Here is a 20,189-nt window from a genome sequence, read left to right as displayed (position 1 = left end):
TCAAGAATAAATAAATAAAATATTTTAAAATAAATAAAATGAAATAAAATCCACTGGCTTGATATACTGAGATTGGTTTGTTTTCCTGGTTGAAGCCTAAGTGATACAAAGTACAAATGCTAAGAGAGGAAACAAAGAAATTTTCCATTCAAAAAAAAAAAAAAAAAAAGAAATTTTCCATTCATATTATTCATTAATTCATTAGTTACAGTTATAAACAATGTAAGTCAGCTCATTAATTTGTATTGATAGGTATATAATATCTATATACTATTTATCTACAAAGTTAGTTTATCCTGATAGATATATAATATCTATGTCTATACCCATGTTCATATCTAGCTATAGAGATATAGGTATATACATCCTTGAGGAAAAAAGGGAAGAGGATGGTAATGGTCCAATGCAGGAATAATTGCTTATTTGACTTTTAATAACTCAGAGATAATTCCTAATAGTGATTTTATAAAGGTTAACAATTATGATTTATGAAGAAAGCACTTCGCTGATGCTCTGAACACAAGTAGGTCCTACATGGTGGCTGATGAGGATTTTCCAGGTCAAAACAGCACCAATGATACCTTTCCCATCACCTGTGCCTACAAGGATGGATGCTGCAGCTGTAGTTGCTGAGAGTTACTCTGAGATCAAAACTCAGGACTTACAAGTCTCAAGTCCTTCTCTCAGTGTATCAGCAAAACAAGTCAATGTCTGAGGAATGTCACCTTACATTGACTCTTCTGTGTCACATTCTTTTGGCTCTCACCCCTGAGCAAAGTTGTATCCCCAGTGATCACAGGTTTGCAAGGTCAGCTTTGGCAAAACCATGTGGAAGGCCCAGCTTGCCATCAGTACTCTTGGTCTCTCTACTGTGGCCTCATTCAGATTTCTCCAGAGCTTTCCTTTCTTTCCTCCTTTTGTGGGCTTCTATCTACTGCCATGGCTTTGAGATTCTCCACTTGGGTGGGAAAGTCTCATCAGGGCTTTACTGTTAATTTGATTTGATGCCTCCTCTCCCAGGATGATTTACATGCTTTCTTTGTTTCCAGGAAGTAAGGAAGGAAAAAAAAAGAAAATTCCAAATACTTCGGTACCTGGGTAAGGGAGTTATTTTGCAGCAAGGAGTTTTCATCATCCCTAGTTGCCTTTCATAGGAAACAGCCCAACCTTCCATAAAAGAACCCAACTCTTTCCACCTTACAAATGTTAATAACTCTGCACTTATTTTTTTTTAGATTTTATTTTATTTTATTTTTAAAGAGAGAGAGTGAGGGAAGAGGCAGAGGGAGAAGGAGAGAAAGAATCTCAAGATGAGCATGGAGCCCGTTGTAGGGCTGAATCTCATAACCCTGAGATCATGACCAGAGCCAAAATCAAGAATCAGATGCTCAACTGACTGAGCCACCCAGGTGTCCCCTAATAACTCTTCATTGAGAAGACACTCTGTGGTGTAGATATTGATATCTCAGACCAGGTTGATCATCCTGACACCAGATGGTATTTGAGACATGAGATTTCCTCCCCTTCCTCCTTTACCACTCTTCTCTCTTGCAAACAAAAGCTTTTTACATAGTGAGTAATTTGTAAAGCATAAATTGGACTCATAAATGGATATTTATTTTTATGTAAATCTTGGCAAACTGAGGCAGCTACTTTACAGAGGTGATTAAAATTTAAAAGGCAGCATTGTGAGTAGAAGATAATAAAGGATTGTTATTTACAATGGCCATATTTACAATAAAATGCTAAATTTATTTTAATAAATAATAATTTTATATTTATGGACAGTCATTTATAGACAAGACAATAAAAACTTCCATTTCTGCTTACTGGATTTTTCTGCATGGCATATAAATCAAATCCTTCACTCAACACTGCATTCATACTTTGAGCTTGCTATGTTTTATCAGAGTAGTCAAGTCTGTTGTTTCTTAAATCTGTTTCCTTTAAAATAAATGACTTTATTGATTTGATTCGAGCTCAGCTCCAAATATAGCAGAATAACGCTAATGGTCCAAGAAAGAGAGGGAAATGAGAGAGCATTTTATCAGCATGTTTCAGAGTCACAGGTAAAAACCATGGTTGTTAGCAATTTCTTTGTACAGTGACCACTTACAAAGACCTTATGTAGGAGGCTGTTAATAGCAGTGACCAAATTACCATGTTTTCTTCAGGTTCTGAATCTGGGTGACTTTTTTTTTTTATTTTAGTGAATTCTTTTACTTGATTATTTTAACTGATGACAAAGAGAAAATTTTTGTGTGGGAAGAAATATTGTGTGGTTGGAAGTTTTCCAAAGTTCTGCCTCATTCCATCATACAAAAAGACCTATCCTAGTTTTTACCTAATATACAACATTGTCACAATAGATTTGATGGGTTAAAGAAAGAAAAACCTCCCTAATTTGGAGGAGTGAGAAAATCCAGCATATACTGAGCTATTATGCCTAGCATTTTTTCAGGCAAGAATTTTTTATTGAGCACATATTATGTGCCAGGCTACCTTAGCTGCTACAGTTAGAATGAGCTGTCAGTGAGTTAGCCCAACCCTAAGGCATACCTAAAGGCAAAGGTACATCAAAGGCATCCCCTGAAATGATGGATAGATAATGTCCAAGATTTGTGTCTGTAGACATAAAGATGGGCATAATCAAGACACTAAAAGGCAAATTCTTTCTCATGGTAAGTAGGTAGAAGCAATGGAACTTTAATGCACTTGACCAGGACTCCTGTCTTAACAATTTATGATTGTCACCACCCAATTGAACCTTACAGTGAATTCTGACAGCTGAGTGAGGGAGAAATCTTGTGGCCCTTTAGGGGTGAACATGGGATGCCTAGCACCTACTTTCTGCTCTCTTCAGCATCAAAATGTCACAATCTTTGAAATATTACAACCAAATATAAAATAATGCAACAAAATAATGAATTCATTAGCTGATGTATCTGTTTTCATGGCTGAACAATGACTAAATTTTATATTTATCCTCATTTTTAATATAAATTCTGTAAATACATGTTTGATATGGGGATAAAAACAGGGTTCTCTTCTGGTATGGCACCATGGATCCCAGTATGTTAGGCTCAAACCTCTTAGAAGTAGTGATTGTGTGGTCCCTCCCACACTGACTCTGGGCTTGGCCAGTGGGATATTAATAAACACAATGTATACAGGAGGTTAAAAAAATCTTTTGTTCAGGGGCACCTGGGTGGCTCAGTCGGTTAGGCATCTGCTTTTGGCTCAGGTCATGATCCAGGGTCCTGGGATCGAGTCCCACCTCACATCAGGCTCCCTGCTCAGCGTGAAGTCTGCTTCTTCCTCACCCTCTGACTCTCCCTCCTGCTTGTGATCTTGCTGGCTCTCTCTCCGTCAAATGAATAAATAAAAAAACCTTTTAAAAAAATGATCCCCTTGTTCATTGGGGCTCATTCTTTGAACCCAGCTGCCATGTAAATATGTCCAAACTAGCCATGTGGGGTGAGAGAGGGAGACAGAAACAGAGACAGAGAGTTTCTAACCTTCAAGCCATCCCCATCAATGTTCCAGACATATGAGTAGAGCTGTCGAGGTTATTCCAGTCTCCTGATGTCATTTGACAGCACCTATCTGGGAGATCTTGTGTGAGATCAACAGAAGAACCACCTGGCTGAGCCCCAGCCATCCTAGAGTCACGAGGAAGTTTGTTTTCTTAAGGCAGCATGTTTTGGAGTAATCTGTTAAACAGCACCTGATACCTGACATATCAAGGAATTCTGAATAAATGTAAAAAAAGAAAGAAAAAGAAAATGGAAAAAAGAAGAAAAGAGAAATAAGAAAAGAGAGAGAAAAATTAGTTCTATACATCTAAAAGTTTACAGCAAGTAAACAAATTAACAAAACTTAAGAGCTGTTTGGATCTTAACCATGTCCTCGATTTACATATAACTTTTAAAATTAATTATATTGTCACCGTCCCTTGTATGTCTTCACAGACAGCAAATTCCAAAAGCAGCCTCCCAGTGGAAAATTCACTCATGCAGATGATCAACTGTGAAAATCTGCGTGCACGTTTGAGGAAGAGCATCAAATTTAGCATCTATGGCAAGGCTTTCAGAAGCAACAATTTCATCTCAAGGCCCATATTAACTGAAAATTGCTCTGGGGGAATTATAAGCTGACATCTGCAAAGAATGAGCAGAATTGTTATCTAACACCTGCCTCTCCAATTAAGAATACTGACCTTTCTGAAGTTTTAAGGAAGGATAGTTTTTAAATTTGTTTCTCTTCAGTTACTTTAAAATCAATCTTTCCATCGTCCTTGGACATTCAAGCCTAAATCACATGGTGCACTCTTTCAATTTAATTACATCGAGATGAATTAAGTAGCAAGGAAGGGTTGGCAGAAAAAGCTTACAAAAAAAGGCCTGGGGGTAACATAGTGGAGGCAGAAAAAGCAGACATCTGAGCATTGTGGTCCTCTTTGCTGGGCTGCCATTCCTCTACAGTTTCTCTTTTTAACAGAGAACTAAGAATGCTTCATGCCTATATTTCTCAGGGGGTTCTGGGAGTTTGAAGAGGCCAAATTTTCCTACCTGCAGCTTGAAGATTAAGGACTTAGAGACTTCTTGAGAGGCTGTTTCTCCCAAGTTACTGATGGACTGAGGACAGGAACTACTGACTACTCTGAATGGGGGAAAAAAAAAAAGGCCCCATGTGGGGTCATCCCACTCCTTGGATGGCAGCGGCCCACCATGACATGGTGGGATGTTTATGGCAAACGAACTCTAAAGATAGAGAAGAATTTGAAACAAAAGGGATGTGAATCGTGAATTCCTAGGTCTTCCTGAAGAAAGACACATTTAGAAAAGAATTCATTAGAACTGCTTTCAAATCAAATCTAAATTAGCCAAACTCTTCAGTGAATGTGCATTTAAAAAATTCAACTTTCTTGTTAACTGTATTTTTATAAATTGTATTAGTTTCCCATTGCTTATGTAACAAATTACCACAAATGTAGTGGCTTAAAACAACACAGATTTATTCTCTTACAGCCCAGAGGTTAAGAGTAATGACTTGTACAGGGATAAAAATCAAGGTATAGGCAGGACTGGTTTCTTCTGGAAACTCCAGAAGAGAATTAGCCTGTTCCTTGTCCCTTCTGGCTTCTAGAGGCTGTTGATATTCCTTGGTTCATTTCCATATCACACCTACCTCTGCTTCGGTCATTATATTACTTGTCACCTGACTCTGGCTCCTCTATGTCCCTTTTACACAGAGATTACATCAAGCCCATCCAAATAATCCAGGATAATCTCATCTCAAGACCCTTAATCACATCTGACAAATCCCCTTGCCATGGGAGATAACATTTACAGGTTTTGGGGATTCATAAGTGGACATCTTTGGGGTCGTTATTCAACCTATGACACAACTCAACTCTTCCCTTTTTCAGCCATTGCTATTCCTAAAGGTTTCTTATTAAATAAGTCTACCCTCCTGCCTCATAAGTTATGTGCTGTGCTAAAAATATGGAATCTCAGTGTGCAGGCCATTACTGTCAACAGTGAATTTTCACTGTACACTATTAAAAATGCAAAATGACAAGGCTATGCTCTAATGGGGTGTTCTAATGGGGGTGTTAGTCATCCAATGTGCAGTTCCAATGGCCAGGACTCTGTCAAAAAAAGTGGTCTAAGGCAGAAGACAGACTAGTGCCATCCCACAGCAAGAAGGAACACTTGAGGCCCAGAAAGCAGGACTTGCTTGGCTTGTCTGGGAGGAGCATCAGAACGGACAGACCCACTCTTGCAAGCTATCCTCCCAATTCCACAAAGGCACAAGATGACTACACCAAGGAAAATCACAGCATATTAGGTAGGACTTTGAAAATCATAGGCTCCAGGTTTCTCCCCTCTGCTGATGAGGAAGCCCAGTCCTGGAGAAGTGAGGAGACTCACTCTGGGGCTCTTAGCAAGATGGTGGCAGAGCCAAGATCTGAACCTAGCTCTGCCTTGAGGCACCATGTTTTTGAGACTCCACCACACCACGGCACCTTCCATACTTTGGTCAGCCCAGACCCAGCAACTCAAGGTTCTTCTGTTTGCCATCAATTAGGAAAAGAGGAAAGTTTCAAATTTCCCACGCCATTTAGGTGTCAGCAGCTCTCCACCTCAAACTCAGCCCTTTCCACAGCATGTGCATGGGAATCGGGGTGGGGGGGTGCGGTCAGGGCTCCCTGCTTTTCCTAGTGAATCTTCACCAAATTTCAGTGGCTAAAACCCTGCAGGGTGCCAACGTCTAGCTCTTCACAGTGAATGAGGAGTGAGAAGGGATAAGGCGGTCAGTGTTCAAATTGATAGAGTGCTCATTTCCTCCGCCCTGGTGCACCTCCAACATACCTGTATGTTGAACCCTTGTCAATCCTTGACCTGATTCATTTATCTATTTACCAGGTGCCTTTTGTACTCCGTTAGTCCCAAGAGCTTGTGTGGCTGGAATGCTTTTTAAGGACTCTGTTGAGAATGGGAGATGGATCTCAATGTCTCCAGCAAAAGCAGTCCCAGGCCCAAGAAGGTTAAAGAGCCCCACTTACCCTCCTGAATTCCATATGCATTCTGAGGGTGGCATTTTTCATGCCAGGGTGAGGGCGGTGGCACTAATCTTCTGCACACCCCTGACAGTGACAGTAGAGAAGGACATTAACTTTGAACTTCCCCAGCCCCGCTCAGAGTCAGAGCTGCCTTGAAGGCTAAGCTGGAGAAGGCTGTGGGAAGCAGCAGGTGCTTAAGGAGGCAAAGAGGCAAAAGCATGTTGTTAGGAAAAATTGTCCCCAAGCCCTGAATTGGCCTTTTATCACTGTCATTCTGGCTTATAAACCCCTGTAACGTGTGGCTTTCAAGAAGGGGGAGCGAGGTTCAGTGCCTGATGCCCTGCCAAGAGCTTTATAATGCATGGAATAAAAAAGACAAAATGTTTCTCCAGCCACATTGCTTTTCCTCCCCACCCAAATCCCTTCCCTGGGGAAGAATCATAAACACAGCAGAACGACGCTCCTTTATTATTTCGCCGAGTTCTTTCTCTGCAGATGACCTATAGAAGTGATTTAACTTAGACCTGCTGGAGTTCCCACACTTTCCGTGGGCTCCTCAAGCAGAGGCTGGTTCATTTCTTTGGGGTGTTATAACTATGACCTGCTCCATTAAGTAGCAAACAAAGTCCAGCTGGATATATCAAGCTCAGCTGGACTCTTTGCTTTCACACAACCTGCTTGATTAGGAGAATCGCTGTGCCCTTGTCACACGGTGCCTCGTGCAGTCTGCAAAGATTGGGTCGCCATTGATTTCTGCATAATATGGATTCACACTGCCTTTCCACAACAGTGTGGCTTTCACACTCCACAATAACCTAGCAAGGATTGGCTTTTATTTTTTTTTCTTTCCAGTCTTCTGCTGCTGCTTCAGACGTACACTGAGGTTTAGTTCTAAAAATTAGTCACTCCTGGAGGTAATGTGTGGCTTATTACCCAGCACTTTATGACACATTAATTGCAACTTGATTTGGACATTTCCCATTTGGTGACTTAGTGACAATCATACAGACGTGTCATGCTCTAAGTCAATAACTAGGGAGCAGAAAGAGGGCCAAACAATTGCAAGTGCCTGGTTCTTCTCAGGGGAAAGACCAGGGCAATTGTTACAGGAACATGATGCTATTTGTTTACTGGGAAGTGGCTTTATCTGGCTCCTTAGAATTGTTATCCATCCCAGGCCTGTCTTTGGGTAACCTGCTTTCTATGCCTATTTTTTTCCTGAAAAAAATTATGAAGTTTGAAAATAACTGCAGTCAGGTAGAGAGGTTTTATTAAACATTCCAAGATATTCCATACACTATGCAAATCATAGGGATTAAAATATGGGATTTGGTGGCTAAATCTTACCTGACTTACTCAATTGTCATTTTAATTTGTGGTGATCTTTTTAAAATCATTGAGGAAGAATGATTCAGAGCCATGTCATCATGTTCATTTTGGCAGTATGTATACAACTATTGTATATATGGTGAAAATTGGAAAACAGCATCAATATCTGGTGATGAGGATATAATAGCTCATTCATACTGTGGAATAGTATTCAGTCATTAAAAATACGTAGGCCTATATTTGATTGGATGTTTATGATATATTTAGTGAAAGAAAGTCCAAAACCAAACCATAATATATATTTTTACTTTAAAAGACACACTTTAAATGTGAATATATGTGCCTATATTCTGGGAATATGTAATATCATTGAAAACATTGTAGAGAATCATATTCCAATATATTATTAGATGTTTTCCCTGAGTAAAGACACTATGACTATGAGAAAGTTAGGCTATATGAGATCGCTGAGAGCCTACCATTTTGCCCTACAAAAAAAAAATAATAATAATAATTTCATATGGTTCGATCTAATTTTTATTTATTTATTTTTTTATTTATGATAGTCACAGAGAGAGAGAGAGGCAGAGACATAGGCAGAGGGAGAAGCAGGCTCCATGCACCGGGAGCCCGATGTGGGATTCGATCCCGGGTCTCCAGGATCTCGCCCTGGGCCAAAGGCAGGCGCCAAACCACTGCGCCACCCAGGGATCCCTGGTTCAATTTAATTTTTATTGTGCTTTTATGTATTTTTAAATGTTGCTCACACTTTATGCTTACAGTAAGGAAATTTTCACTCTTCTAGTGTCATTCTCTGAGCTTGTATTATGATGGCACTCATCAACTTGTGTTGTAATTCTGCATTTTTTTTCTTCTTTCCCTCTCTACCCATCCCTGCAATTTGCCTACCACTAAACCAAGGAGTCTAAGTATCTTTTATTTCTATGTCCTCGATGTTTAATTTAGCATAGTGCCGGGCTCTAGTAGACACCAACAAAATTTCATTTAATGAATGAAAAATGCCTTATGACTGTGAAACTAAGAAGAAATTGCCTAGAATTGCCTGGAGAGCATCGAGGTATAGGCATCTGTGTGCAATGATGACCCTGAGCAGAAATGCCTTTGGAATTATTTATCTAAGTACAGGTGGAATAGTTCTGATCGAGTGCTATTTATGGCTGTCTTCTCTTAAAGAAGTCAGTGCCACAGCTAAACACAAAATTTTGTGGTTAAAGTTTTGTTGTGTAGTTTTGTATTTGAAGATATGATTTAACTAGCATTTAATAATTGCATAATAAGGCCAAAATAACAGTCTTTGTTCTACATGGAGAGATACTAAAATAGATGATCAAACCCTCCCAGTCTACAACAAGTCCACGTATTTAGAATAACATGGCTCACTCAGCCATTAAACAAAATACCTAATCTTTAGGTCATAATGCTAATAAAATCATCAAAACAACAGATGAATGAATCTTGATTCCTTTTTTCTTCCCCTATCCATATTTTGGGGAGTTTGAGTATAAGAAAAGTAGATACAAGAGAGAGACAGACAGAAACAGAAAAGGGGGAAAGGAGAATGGAGGAAGGAGGGAAAGAAAGAATGATGGAAGGAAGGAGGAAGGAAGAAAGAAGAAGGGAAGGAGGGAGAGAGGAAAGAGAAGCAAAAATACAATAAGGTCAAGGTGACTCTGTGTAATTGGATAACTAAACTATTCATCAGGATTTCCCTGCATTGATAGTGTGTGCATTACACACTACCCACAGAAGATTATCTGAATGTCCACCTACCTCCTGATGTCTTTCTAGAAGAAGCAGTTGACATGTTGGATTTAGAAGGCTGAAAGTGATTTAACTTACTGGAAATGGGTAGCATGAATAAGATTAAAATTAGCCAATTGAAAGCAATTCTAGGAAGCAAACTAGCGAAACATATGTGAGAGGTACTGAACAAGGACCAATGGTAAAATAAGGCAAAGTTGTATGAAAGAAGAAATAGCTGGTCTTGCAGCCCATAGGGAAGATCGTGAGCTTGGTGAAGTGTTTTGAGGAATAAAATAATAGTGTCAAACATTACTTCTTTAGAAGTGTTAAGAATTGACTATACATAGGAAAATCACCAATAAATTCAGGGAAAATTTGAATATGATGGCATGTTATGAGTAGCAGGGGCAAAGAAGAAAGGAGTAGAATAGATATTTAACTCCTTAAACTAAATCTTTTTTTTATCTTTTTTTTAATTTTTATTTATTTATGATAGTCACAGAGAGAGAGAGAGAGAGAGAGAGAGAGAGAGGCAGAGACACAGGCAGAGGGAGAAGCAGGCTCCATGCACCGGGAGCCTGACATGGGATTCAATCCCAGGTCTCCAGGATCGTGCCCTGGGCCAAAGGCAGGCGCCAAACCACTGCGCCACCCAGGGATCCCTCCTTAAACTAAATCTTAAGGAAAGTCTAGATTGAAGAAAAATGGTAGGATAGCTAAACTGTCTCAAAACTTAGAGCACATTAAACAAGTAGTTCAACTGATTTTCTCTTATAGGTTTTAAGTTGTTGTTTGGTGTTTTCCAGGAAGACATCAGGCATTTTGCAGGAAATGGTGGAGTGATGCCATGTTTGCATCATCCCTTCCATAAAACACACTGAAATGAAGATCTGTCTAAAAGATGTTAGCTTCTAACTGACAGCTACAGGGTACATCGGACTTGATATAAACCCTGTGCCATCCCACATTTTGAGTGAACAGTACAGAAATAAATAGGAGGCAACATAAAAACCTGAGGTGAAAGAATAACTGGGAAATTTAATAAAGAAGAAATGACATGTTCAATTTGAGAACGAAATTGCTTTACCAGAACAAAATTCAGTAAGATTTGAAGCCCAATGCCTCCAACGCTACCATGGTGCCCAACTTCCCCGGATATGAAGAAATCTACCTCCTATTCTGAGCTGGAGTTTAAAGAGTTGTCAAAAAGCAAAGCAAAATGAACAAAAGCAAAAACAACTATGTGTGATAAGACTCCAAATCATTTGATGTTAAGCTTTAAAAGACACTGAAAAGTGTCTTTTCAGTGCTTTTTTTTATATGTTATATTTCATTAAATTTATTTTTTATATCACATACCTGAGTGCTGTTCATTGAGCAAATATTCCAATCATTCTTTTTTAGATTCTCTGGTTTGCAACTAAATCAATATTTTCTTGAAATGAAAATATAATTTGAGTTCTTCCGAAGTCAAAAGTATTTTGAGGAAAAATACCTGTTGTAATGTAATTGCAACCGACTAGTTGGATGCCAAAACCAATGGTAGCAATGTTTCTCCAGAGAGGATTCCATTTAGCATGGAGTTGCCCTCTGTCTTGCTTCTTTCCATGAAACGATGAGGTTCATTCCATCCATGTTTATGGCCAGTGCTATGCAAAGAACAGTAATATTTTACATTAGAACTCTATAGTTGCTGAAACCCTTAATGGCCATGCTGTCATCAATTCATTAAAATAATTCTATGAGTGCCTTAAAAGTAAGAAGCATGCCTTACTCTCTGAAACATCACCACAGCACAGTACAATGCCTGATGAGCATTCAATGAACATTCGATGCCTCGGTGGAATAAGTATTACTAGCCTCACTTTATAGGTGAAGAAAATAAGAAATGCATCTAGGATGTGATAATATCCTAAGAATCACCCAGATCTTCTGATTCCAAATCTTAGTCTTACTTGAATATGCTGCTCCAAGATTTGCCACCCTGACGATTTGGCTGGCTAGGATGAGATGCTAGGAGTCACGTTTAATTCTGAAGAAATGAGTAATATAGTAAATTCTAAATAGCCTTTTTGAAGACTATGAGGCAATATTAATGAAATATGTGAAGAATAGCCAATCTCGACAGATCCAATCTCCACTTGTCCGGTCCACACCCCTTTTAATTATGTGTTTGTGTGATTTCAGAATTCAATCAGCTTGATTAATAAGGAGATACTTCCATAGTTTTGGGAAACATTTTCCTTTATGAGATTATGACTCTACTATTATTACTGGGCTCCTGACTCACCCTCTCTGGACCAGTCTGCAGCTTGGACCACTACGGTACCACTTCCCAGCTTTATGGGAATAATAAACTCATTTTGTTTGAATTTCAAACTCAGCTCTGAAGCTTCAACTCTACTGCTTAAATATGCTGCATGGTCATTTTCAAGACTGTTTCAAAACATTCTGCAATGTCTATAAAATCTTCCCAACTTGGTTAACAAAAAGGAAAAAAACCACGAGGCTGCAGATAGGGTTTCTTAAAGTGTGATGCCTGCTGGGCCCATGGTACTACCTGGGCACTTGTTAGAAATACAGATTCTGTGGCCACACCCAGACCTGCTGATTCAGAAATTAGAAGTGGAGCCCAGAAATCTGTTTTAACAAGTCCTCTTGGGGGACACTGATGGCCGCTCAGGTGTGAAGAGCCACTCCTCTGCAATATGGACTACAACTTTTTGGATCCTGAGCTGGAAAAAAAAATTAAAAATAAAGTAACTCAAAGAGATCTCCCCTAGGAAAAGAAGGCAACCTAAATGAAGAAAGAGCAAAAGAGTGAGGTAATTTTTGTCCCTCAGAGGGAATTTCCAAGTGCCTTCAAGGAGCCCAATTCCAGGGCTTCCATTTCTAGATAAATGTTCCTTTTAGGGTTCTAATAAAATGTCTCCTTAAAACTGCCTTTTCACCTTCATCATCTTGCATATAGTGTAATGCTGATATTACCTTAGGTGACATATCTGTATGACACATGTCAGGTGAGTTTCTTTATTTTCCAGAACTTGCCCCTGTAAAAAATGTAAAACAACCACTTTCAAACATCTAGCACTTGATTTTGAGTCATTCTTTGGCAAAAAAAAAAAAAAAAAAAACAAGCCTGACTCTTTCAGAAATGGTTTTAACTTGATGAAGCAATCGTTACTGGATTAATTTCTGATGGTAAAATTACAAATATAAATAAATTAGAATAGACCAAGTTACTATTCAGGAGAAAATTCTTTACATTCAAACAGTAACTTTATAATGTCAAAATAACCAGTAGGTATTAATCAGTATCTGAGCTATGTAAATATTTGCTTGTTTCCATAGTGATTGGCAAGCCCAGATACAGAAAAAAATCCACACATGTTATCACTTCCTAATAATATGATCATAAAAACACGACTCAGACCAGACTGAGAGGAGAATAAACACCATTAATTAAAAGATTTATAAAATAGAGGAGGAGGTGACAAATGAAGGATTGAGTGCAGAAATGCACAAAGGAGGTAAAATATACCTTTTTTTTTAATTCTGAAGGAAACTTCAGCAACCCTTAATTATCTTCCAAAATGTTATTTGGAGTTTTCCAAAAATAAAACATCTGACAACTGCTTAAAGCACACCGCACCCCCACCCACAAAACATACACTTGTAAAGTGGATATACAGCCATGGCTGTGAAGTGTGTTTGAAAAAAAGTGAGACTGTTGGCATTTCACTTGAAATCAACTGAGAAGTTCTTTACTAAAGAAGTGAGAAGCTTAAAGCTGTTTTCCCAAGCTTTAGGGGAGTACAGCATATTACGGAAGAGGAGCATTTGGTCAAAGAGTAAATTAGTAGTGTGGTTCACACATTGCACGAGAATCTACACAGGAACCACAGTTGTCTTAAATAATCAGTCCCGTTAACGGGCCTTTGGTTATGAAATTTCTTCACAAAGCAGTCACCAGCGCAAAGGCTGTTTTTAGAAACACTTTGTTCTTCTGATATCTGCTAGGATAATGCAGCACCTTTTCTTCTCCCCTGAATGATTTCTAAAAATAAAAACAAACACAAAAAGCACAAACACACCCTCAAGTAGCAAGAGGAGAAATGAACACGCTACACAAGGTTATTTCAATAGGTACTTAGTTAAATAGACGCTCAAGGGGGAAATGCAGACACAGATCCTAGATGGAGAAAAGTCCTAACTGAAGACTATTCTGAGTGATCCTTTTCTGAGCACATGGTAAGACCAAATTTAAAGCATCATAATAAGGAGAGAAATTGAAGGAATTACACAGCTATTGGGGACTATCTCATATATAGTCCCATAAATATTGTATAGTCATTTATATGTATATAGATATATATATGTATATACAAAAAATACAAATTAATAAAATATTTAAGGATCATTAAAACAAACTATATAAGTTATAAAGGGATGATAAAGAAGTCCTTTAAGAATACAGTACCCAGATCACTGACGGATTTGACTCCACCTCAGTATGAATTTGTACACAGAAAACTTGATAAGCAAAGTTAACATAGTAACAGATCAGATGGAAAATGTATGCAAATCCTATAACAGACAAATGCTTTGCATCCTTAACATATAAAGAATTCCTATAAATCAATAAGGAAGAGGCAGGCAACAGAGGAAAAACAAAAACCAGACAAAAGAATGTACAGGAAAAAGGTAAACCTAATAAATATTTGAAAATATGATCATTACACTAGTATTTAGTGACTTGATAATTAGAAGAACATTATACTAGTCTGCCCATCAGATCAACAAAAACGTTAAAGATTACAAACATCAAGTGTTGTCAGACATGGGCTCCCTCATATAGTGTTTATACAAATGGATAGCATTTTTAAGGACACTTTTTGATCATCTTTCATACGTTGAAATGTGTTTGGCTTTTGATCCAGCAATTCACCTGCTAGGAATCTATACTACAGAAAAATGACAGACTTGCTCAGAGATTCATCACAAAGATATTCACTGTGGTATTTTGCAATGATGAAAAATTAGAAATAATCTCAATGCCCATCAAAAGTGAAATGAATGATGAAAGAAATGATGCTTTCTATAGGAGATACTGCACCCCTCTGTTTATTGCAGTATTATTTATAATAGGCAAATAATGGAAGCAGTCCAAGGGTCCATCGACAAATGACTGGATAAGGAAGACGTGGTTTATATATACAATGGGATATGACTTGATTATAAAAAAAAAAAAATAAAAGAATGAAATCTTACCATTTGCAATGACATGGATGGAGCTGGAGTGTATTATGCTACGCAAAGTAAGCCGGTCAGAGAAAGACAAATACCATACGATGTCACTCATTTGTGGAATTTAAGAAACAAAACAAGCAAAGGGGGAAAAGAGAGAGAGAAAGAAAGAAAGACAAATTGAGAAACAGACTCCACTACAGAGAAAAAAATGATGGTTACCAGAGGGGAGGAGGGTGGGGGGTGATGGAGATTAAAAGTACATTTATCTTAATGAGCCTTGGGTGATCCATGGAAGTTTTGAATCACCCACCCAACAGTGTATGTTAATTATACTGGAATTTAAAAACCCTTAATTTAAAATATTATGCTTTATATAGAATACAGGTTATTTAAAACCATTTTGAAAAGCTCCAAGATATATTAACTAAATAAAGTAAAGCAAATTATTACAGGAATTATTCCTTAAAAGGAGAATGAGATCAAAGAAAATAAGGAATGGAGGTAACAAAGTCAAGGAGACTTTGATTTTTACTTTGTTTACTTTACCATAATAAATTCTTAAAAAATATATTCTATGGGACATGTGGGTGGCTCAGTCTGTTAAGTGTCCAACTCTGGATTTCAGCTCGGGTTGTGATCTCAGGATTGCAAGATCAAACCCCTCATTGGGCTCTGCACTGGTCATGGAGCCTGCTTAAGATTCTCTCTCCTTTTTCTTCTTTCCCTCCCCTCAGCTCAGGTATGTGTATTCTCTCTCTCTCTAAAAAACAAAACAAAAAATTAAACTATGATTTCTCTCTCTTCATAGCCTCTGGAAACCACCATTCTACTTTCTGTGTCTATGAATTTGGCTACTCTTAGTACCTTGATGGAATTCAGGACACACTACTGCAAAATAAAGCCTCTTGGCATATTGAATATTTTAAGCCAAAGGAATTTGAGAAACAGCAGGTGCAGGAAGGACTCTCTGACCTTCCCCTGAAGTAGGTCATAGACCCTCATGTGAGAGGTGTCCTCTCTGTACCCAGAGGAAAGGAGCATCCTGACCTCCAAGACGGAGGGACACCAAAAGGGATCTGGACAAACAGGCATTGCTGCTTCCCCGGTTCCTTGCAATTAGCTCGTACCTACACCATTGTCCTATCACATTTTTCCATGACTCTCCATTCTTATCAAAGCTAGTGTAAAAAACACTCAGGTTTGACTGCTTCTTTGGGTCCTTGTTTCTTTATGATGGCTCCTGTGTCACACAAAACTTATATTAAATAAATTGATATGCCTTTGTATTGTCAATTTGACTTTTGTTATAGGGCCCTTGGCTGGGAATTTGGAAGAGTAGAGGGGGAAAATATTTTTCCTCTTCTACAGTGTTGTGTAAATAGATGCTATTTGTCCTTTTGTAACTGGCTTATTTCACTGAACCTAACATCTTCAATGTCCCTCCATGTGTAGCATGAGTCAAAATTTCCTTCCTTTTTAAGGCAGAATGATATTCCATTGTATGTATTCTGCAGTTATTTTTAATAATACACATGAAGTTCTTCCATAATATACAACTAAAGTGAATATAAAACAAAAGTGTGCTTTCAAAGGTACATTTATGAAAAGTCTTTTGTCAAAATACTGCTTGGCAACATTAATAACAAATTTCAAGGAAATTATATCTTGATTGAGTAGGTGTTTCTATAGTCTGAAAATATTTACTTGCTTGTTTTCATTTAGCTGAGTTGGGAAAGAACCGTAGACTCTGGTAGAGTTTGAAAGTTAAGAAATACAGAAAAAAGAAGAGAGAATCTTCTACTGAATGATAAGTGATGTGCCAGGCACTGTTGAAAGCACATTGCATTTTTAAGCTCGCATAATTCTGTTACCCTGTGTGGTAGATCTTATTATTGTCCCCAGTTTACCAGGTGCTAGGACTGTCCCCAGGTGCCACGGTTGGTAACAGTTGAACACCTGCTCTCCAATTCCAGAGCCCATGCTCTTGCTCCTTAACACACCTGAGTATTCTATTTAATAATCTACCATATCTGTTTAACTATGAGGCTTGGGAGATGGAATTTCCAAAAGGTTTTTATTAATGTTATGCTTCCTATCAATTCAGTTGCAGATACTAATCAATGGAATGACCATCAGGGGGAAATGTCCATAGGAGAAACTACAACAAACTGGCCTGGAGGAAAAAGCAGTGTAGACTTGATTGAGATTAAAGTCAAGACCTTGATGATCACAGGGTTGTGAGATGTATTTCTTCACTTAAAAAAAGATTTATTTATTTGAGAGAGAGAGAGAGAGAGCACACAGGGGGAGGGGCAAAGGAAGAGAGAGAGAGAGAAAGAGAGAGAGTCTTAACCAGACTCCCCGCTGAGTACTGAGCCCAACATGGCGCTCAGTCTCATGACCCTGAGGTCAAGACCTGAGCCAAAACCAAGTGTCAGATGCTTAATCCTGCACTACCCAGGTACCCCTATTTCTTTGCTTTTAAAATGTTTGTGGATTGTGAAGCAAATGCATACTGAAGTCAAAAACTGCCTTTGCTTCCCAGAGATACACATTCCAGAAACATCTAGAGAAGACTGAACTAACAAGTAATTGACTCATTTGCTTCAAATTAACTCTCATGTCTTGTTATTATAGATGTGGACTGTTTGGCAGGCCCCAGATTTATAGTTTTAATAAATATATGTAACAAAACAGTGAAGTTGTTCATGATCTGATCCTTTCTCCATGGAAAGTTATACATGGCAACACACATGGGAAACCATGTGAAGATGGGAGGAAAATCGCTCTGTAAATGGACTGAGAAATGCTGACAAAAGAAACACCTCCTGGATTCTTTGCCATAGATTTCCACCGAATACTCTCAGGGAGCTTACAGTCAAGCAGTAAAGATGGACGTTACACAGACTTACACATAAATATATGTGATGGTAAAGTATGACATGTTCTAGGAAGGAAAAGCTCTGTGCGCTATTAGGGAAGGGGAGAAGGATGACTTGAGTTAGACTTGAAGGATGAGTGTGTACAGTGAGGTGAAGAGGAGTGTGGTTGGAGACTCTGAGATTAAGAAGGGTTTGGTCCAGTAGAGAGCAGACAGTGGTTTTGTTGGCCATGTTGGATTTAGCTTATGTTCTCTGTGCCATGGTAAGTCAGTGATCTGAGTGAGACCTTGAGATCTAATTTGCAATTTAAAAGAACCCTAGAGGCTGCCAGATGGAGGGGGCATTAGAATGGGGCAAGAACAAAGAAGGAAGAGGCCTCTGCAAAGGTCCTATGGGATATCCTGCCCATTGGACTAAGGTGGGGGCAATGAAGGTCGAGGCAGGTCCAAGAGATATTTCTGAGGTGAGGAATACTCATGCCCTCCCTACCATGTCCCCATAATAAATCTGCACTTTTTTATCCAGATGGTTTAGGTGGAATTCTGTTATTTGCTACCAAGGGAATCTGGACGACAGATCAGTTCAGGCCTGTTTAATTATCTGAACCTTGGAGCATGTGCTCCCACTGCTCAGGATGCCACTACCCCTTTCTAGGTGGAAATTTTTTCAATAAGGCCTAATTAACTTGCTCAGAATTGGTTACCCGCTCTAAGCCTCTGTCCCACTACATGCACACCTCTGTTTTTTGCATTATGTGTTAGTCTGTCACTCAGCCCCTTGCACCATGCCTGGCACATAATTTTACTCAATAAAGGTTTGAATGATGCAAGAATGCAAGGCTATAGGAAGAGAGGGAAAGGAGAAGAGGGAAAGAAGGGGGCAAAGTAGAAGACAATTGGCTTTTCCTGGTCACTCCCACTTTGATCAGCAGCAGAGATGTTGGTGGGAAGCAGTGGGGGATTCCCTCTTAATCTGGCTGGCTTCTTCTGCAGAAACCACAGTTTCATCAGGACAAGGCTCATCAGGGACTGGCCACTTTTGAGGTTCTTCTCCCCTCTTGGAAGCTCAGTTGCTTCTCAGACATGGAAGTGATGCACGTGAGTCTTCATAGACAGCAAGGTCTCTCACTCCTTTACCACACAATGTCTCTCTGTCCTGGGCCCCTGAGAAGTTGCTAGCTCCAAATTAAGCCTTGGGCTAATCTGGCAAGCTTGTGACTTTTCAAGTGTAGTGCACCCTCAGTTTGAGAAGGCTTGGCAAGATATTTGTCCCAGGGCCTTTTATCAGAGGCACTGGATGGGCATGGAGCTCTTAGGGATCAGTCATTTTTCCAAGCAAGGCCCACCCTGGTGAGCCCAGAGTCTCACAGCAGATGGGATGCACACCCACTCCAGGGATTTCTGGGAGTTTAGAAAAAATTGGGTTGGAATCTGTGCTCTAACTCACAGGGCTGCATAAACACATGGACACTCCAAATACAACCAAAGCTAGGCTTAGACTATGGCTGCAAAGAAGCCATTTCCAGTCTGTTTAGACCACAGGCATCCAGCTATTTGGCTTCCTGGAGACCAAGTATTTGGACCACCAAGTATTTCTCTCCTTTTTGATTGATGTCCTATCGGCAGGTCACAGGATATTGTCTTTTCTAAAAGTCAGAGGAAACAGGGATAGATGGCTGCCCCTGGAAGGTCTGGAATGAAGGGAATCTCTCTGTCCTACTTGGTGAAAACTGTCAAGCTTAATAGAATGCATTTTATATTGTAAATATATCATTTATTTGCGCTTTCAAGGGGCTCCCTACAGAGTGTATCCTCTCTGCTCTGTCATCCTTCATAGTTGAAGGTCTGATATATCCAGGGAAAAAAGACCCACATTCAAATATGTTACAGGTAAACTCACATTTTTAAGCCAATGCTCACTCCTTAGGTCTAGCTTTAAGTTCATAATTCTCGATTTCTCTCGATATGAAGAGCAGAATCAAATGCTGATGAGTCAGTGTTGCTCGCGTCCAAGACCAGAACCAGCTGAAAGTTTAAAAACAAAAAAACAAAGCTTAAATAAATATTTTCTAGAATCAAAGAATTTATTTTTTTTTTCGAAAATAATTAGGACAAAATAGGGAGGGGGTGGTCGGGCAAGAAAATTTGACATCAAAAAAAAATTCACATAGTTTGGGAGTTTTGTGGAAAGCTGGAAAAGAAAAATAGACACAATTCTCTCTCTCTCTCTCTAGGAATTTGCTCTATCAAACAAAAAATATTGATATAGGCTCACAATAAAAAGATACATAGACAACTGCACAAACATTAAAAAAAATAAACAAGAGACCCAAATATTGATAGAAACACTTCCTTGGACTTGTACAATTTGTTTTTGCTGCACATGTATTTTTCTCA

The 20,189-nt window shown here is 38.9% G+C and overlaps 1 long non-coding RNA gene across 3 annotated transcripts; it reads right to left on the bottom strand.

The window, feature by feature from the left end:
• Nucleotides 1–1,275: 1,275 nt before the first annotated feature.
• Nucleotides 1,276–19,831, bottom strand: LOC140612924 (uncharacterized). 3 transcript variants are annotated; one of them, XR_012014093.1, is made up of 8 exons: nucleotides 19,693–19,814; nucleotides 14,933–14,970; nucleotides 12,650–12,711; nucleotides 11,157–11,310; nucleotides 6,572–6,761; nucleotides 6,378–6,491; nucleotides 3,519–4,160; nucleotides 1,276–3,391 (listed from the first exon to the last, which is right to left on the bottom strand). It is a non-coding gene; the product is annotated as an uncharacterized lncRNA (long non-coding RNA). The 3 variants fall into 3 exon arrangements; XR_012014062.1 differs by lacking the exon at nucleotides 14,933–14,970 and having other exon boundaries at nucleotides 19,693–19,831; XR_012014075.1 differs by lacking the exon at nucleotides 14,933–14,970 and having other exon boundaries at nucleotides 3,519–3,752; nucleotides 19,693–19,831.
• Nucleotides 19,832–20,189: the final 358 nt, after the last annotated feature.

The sequence above is a fragment of the Canis lupus genome, chromosome 1 (genome assembly GCF_048164855.1).
Source record: "Canis lupus baileyi chromosome 1, mCanLup2.hap1, whole genome shotgun sequence".
Lineage (NCBI taxonomy): Eukaryota > Metazoa > Chordata > Mammalia > Carnivora > Canidae > Canis > Canis lupus.
This window is presented reverse-complemented; position numbering and strand designations above follow the sequence as displayed.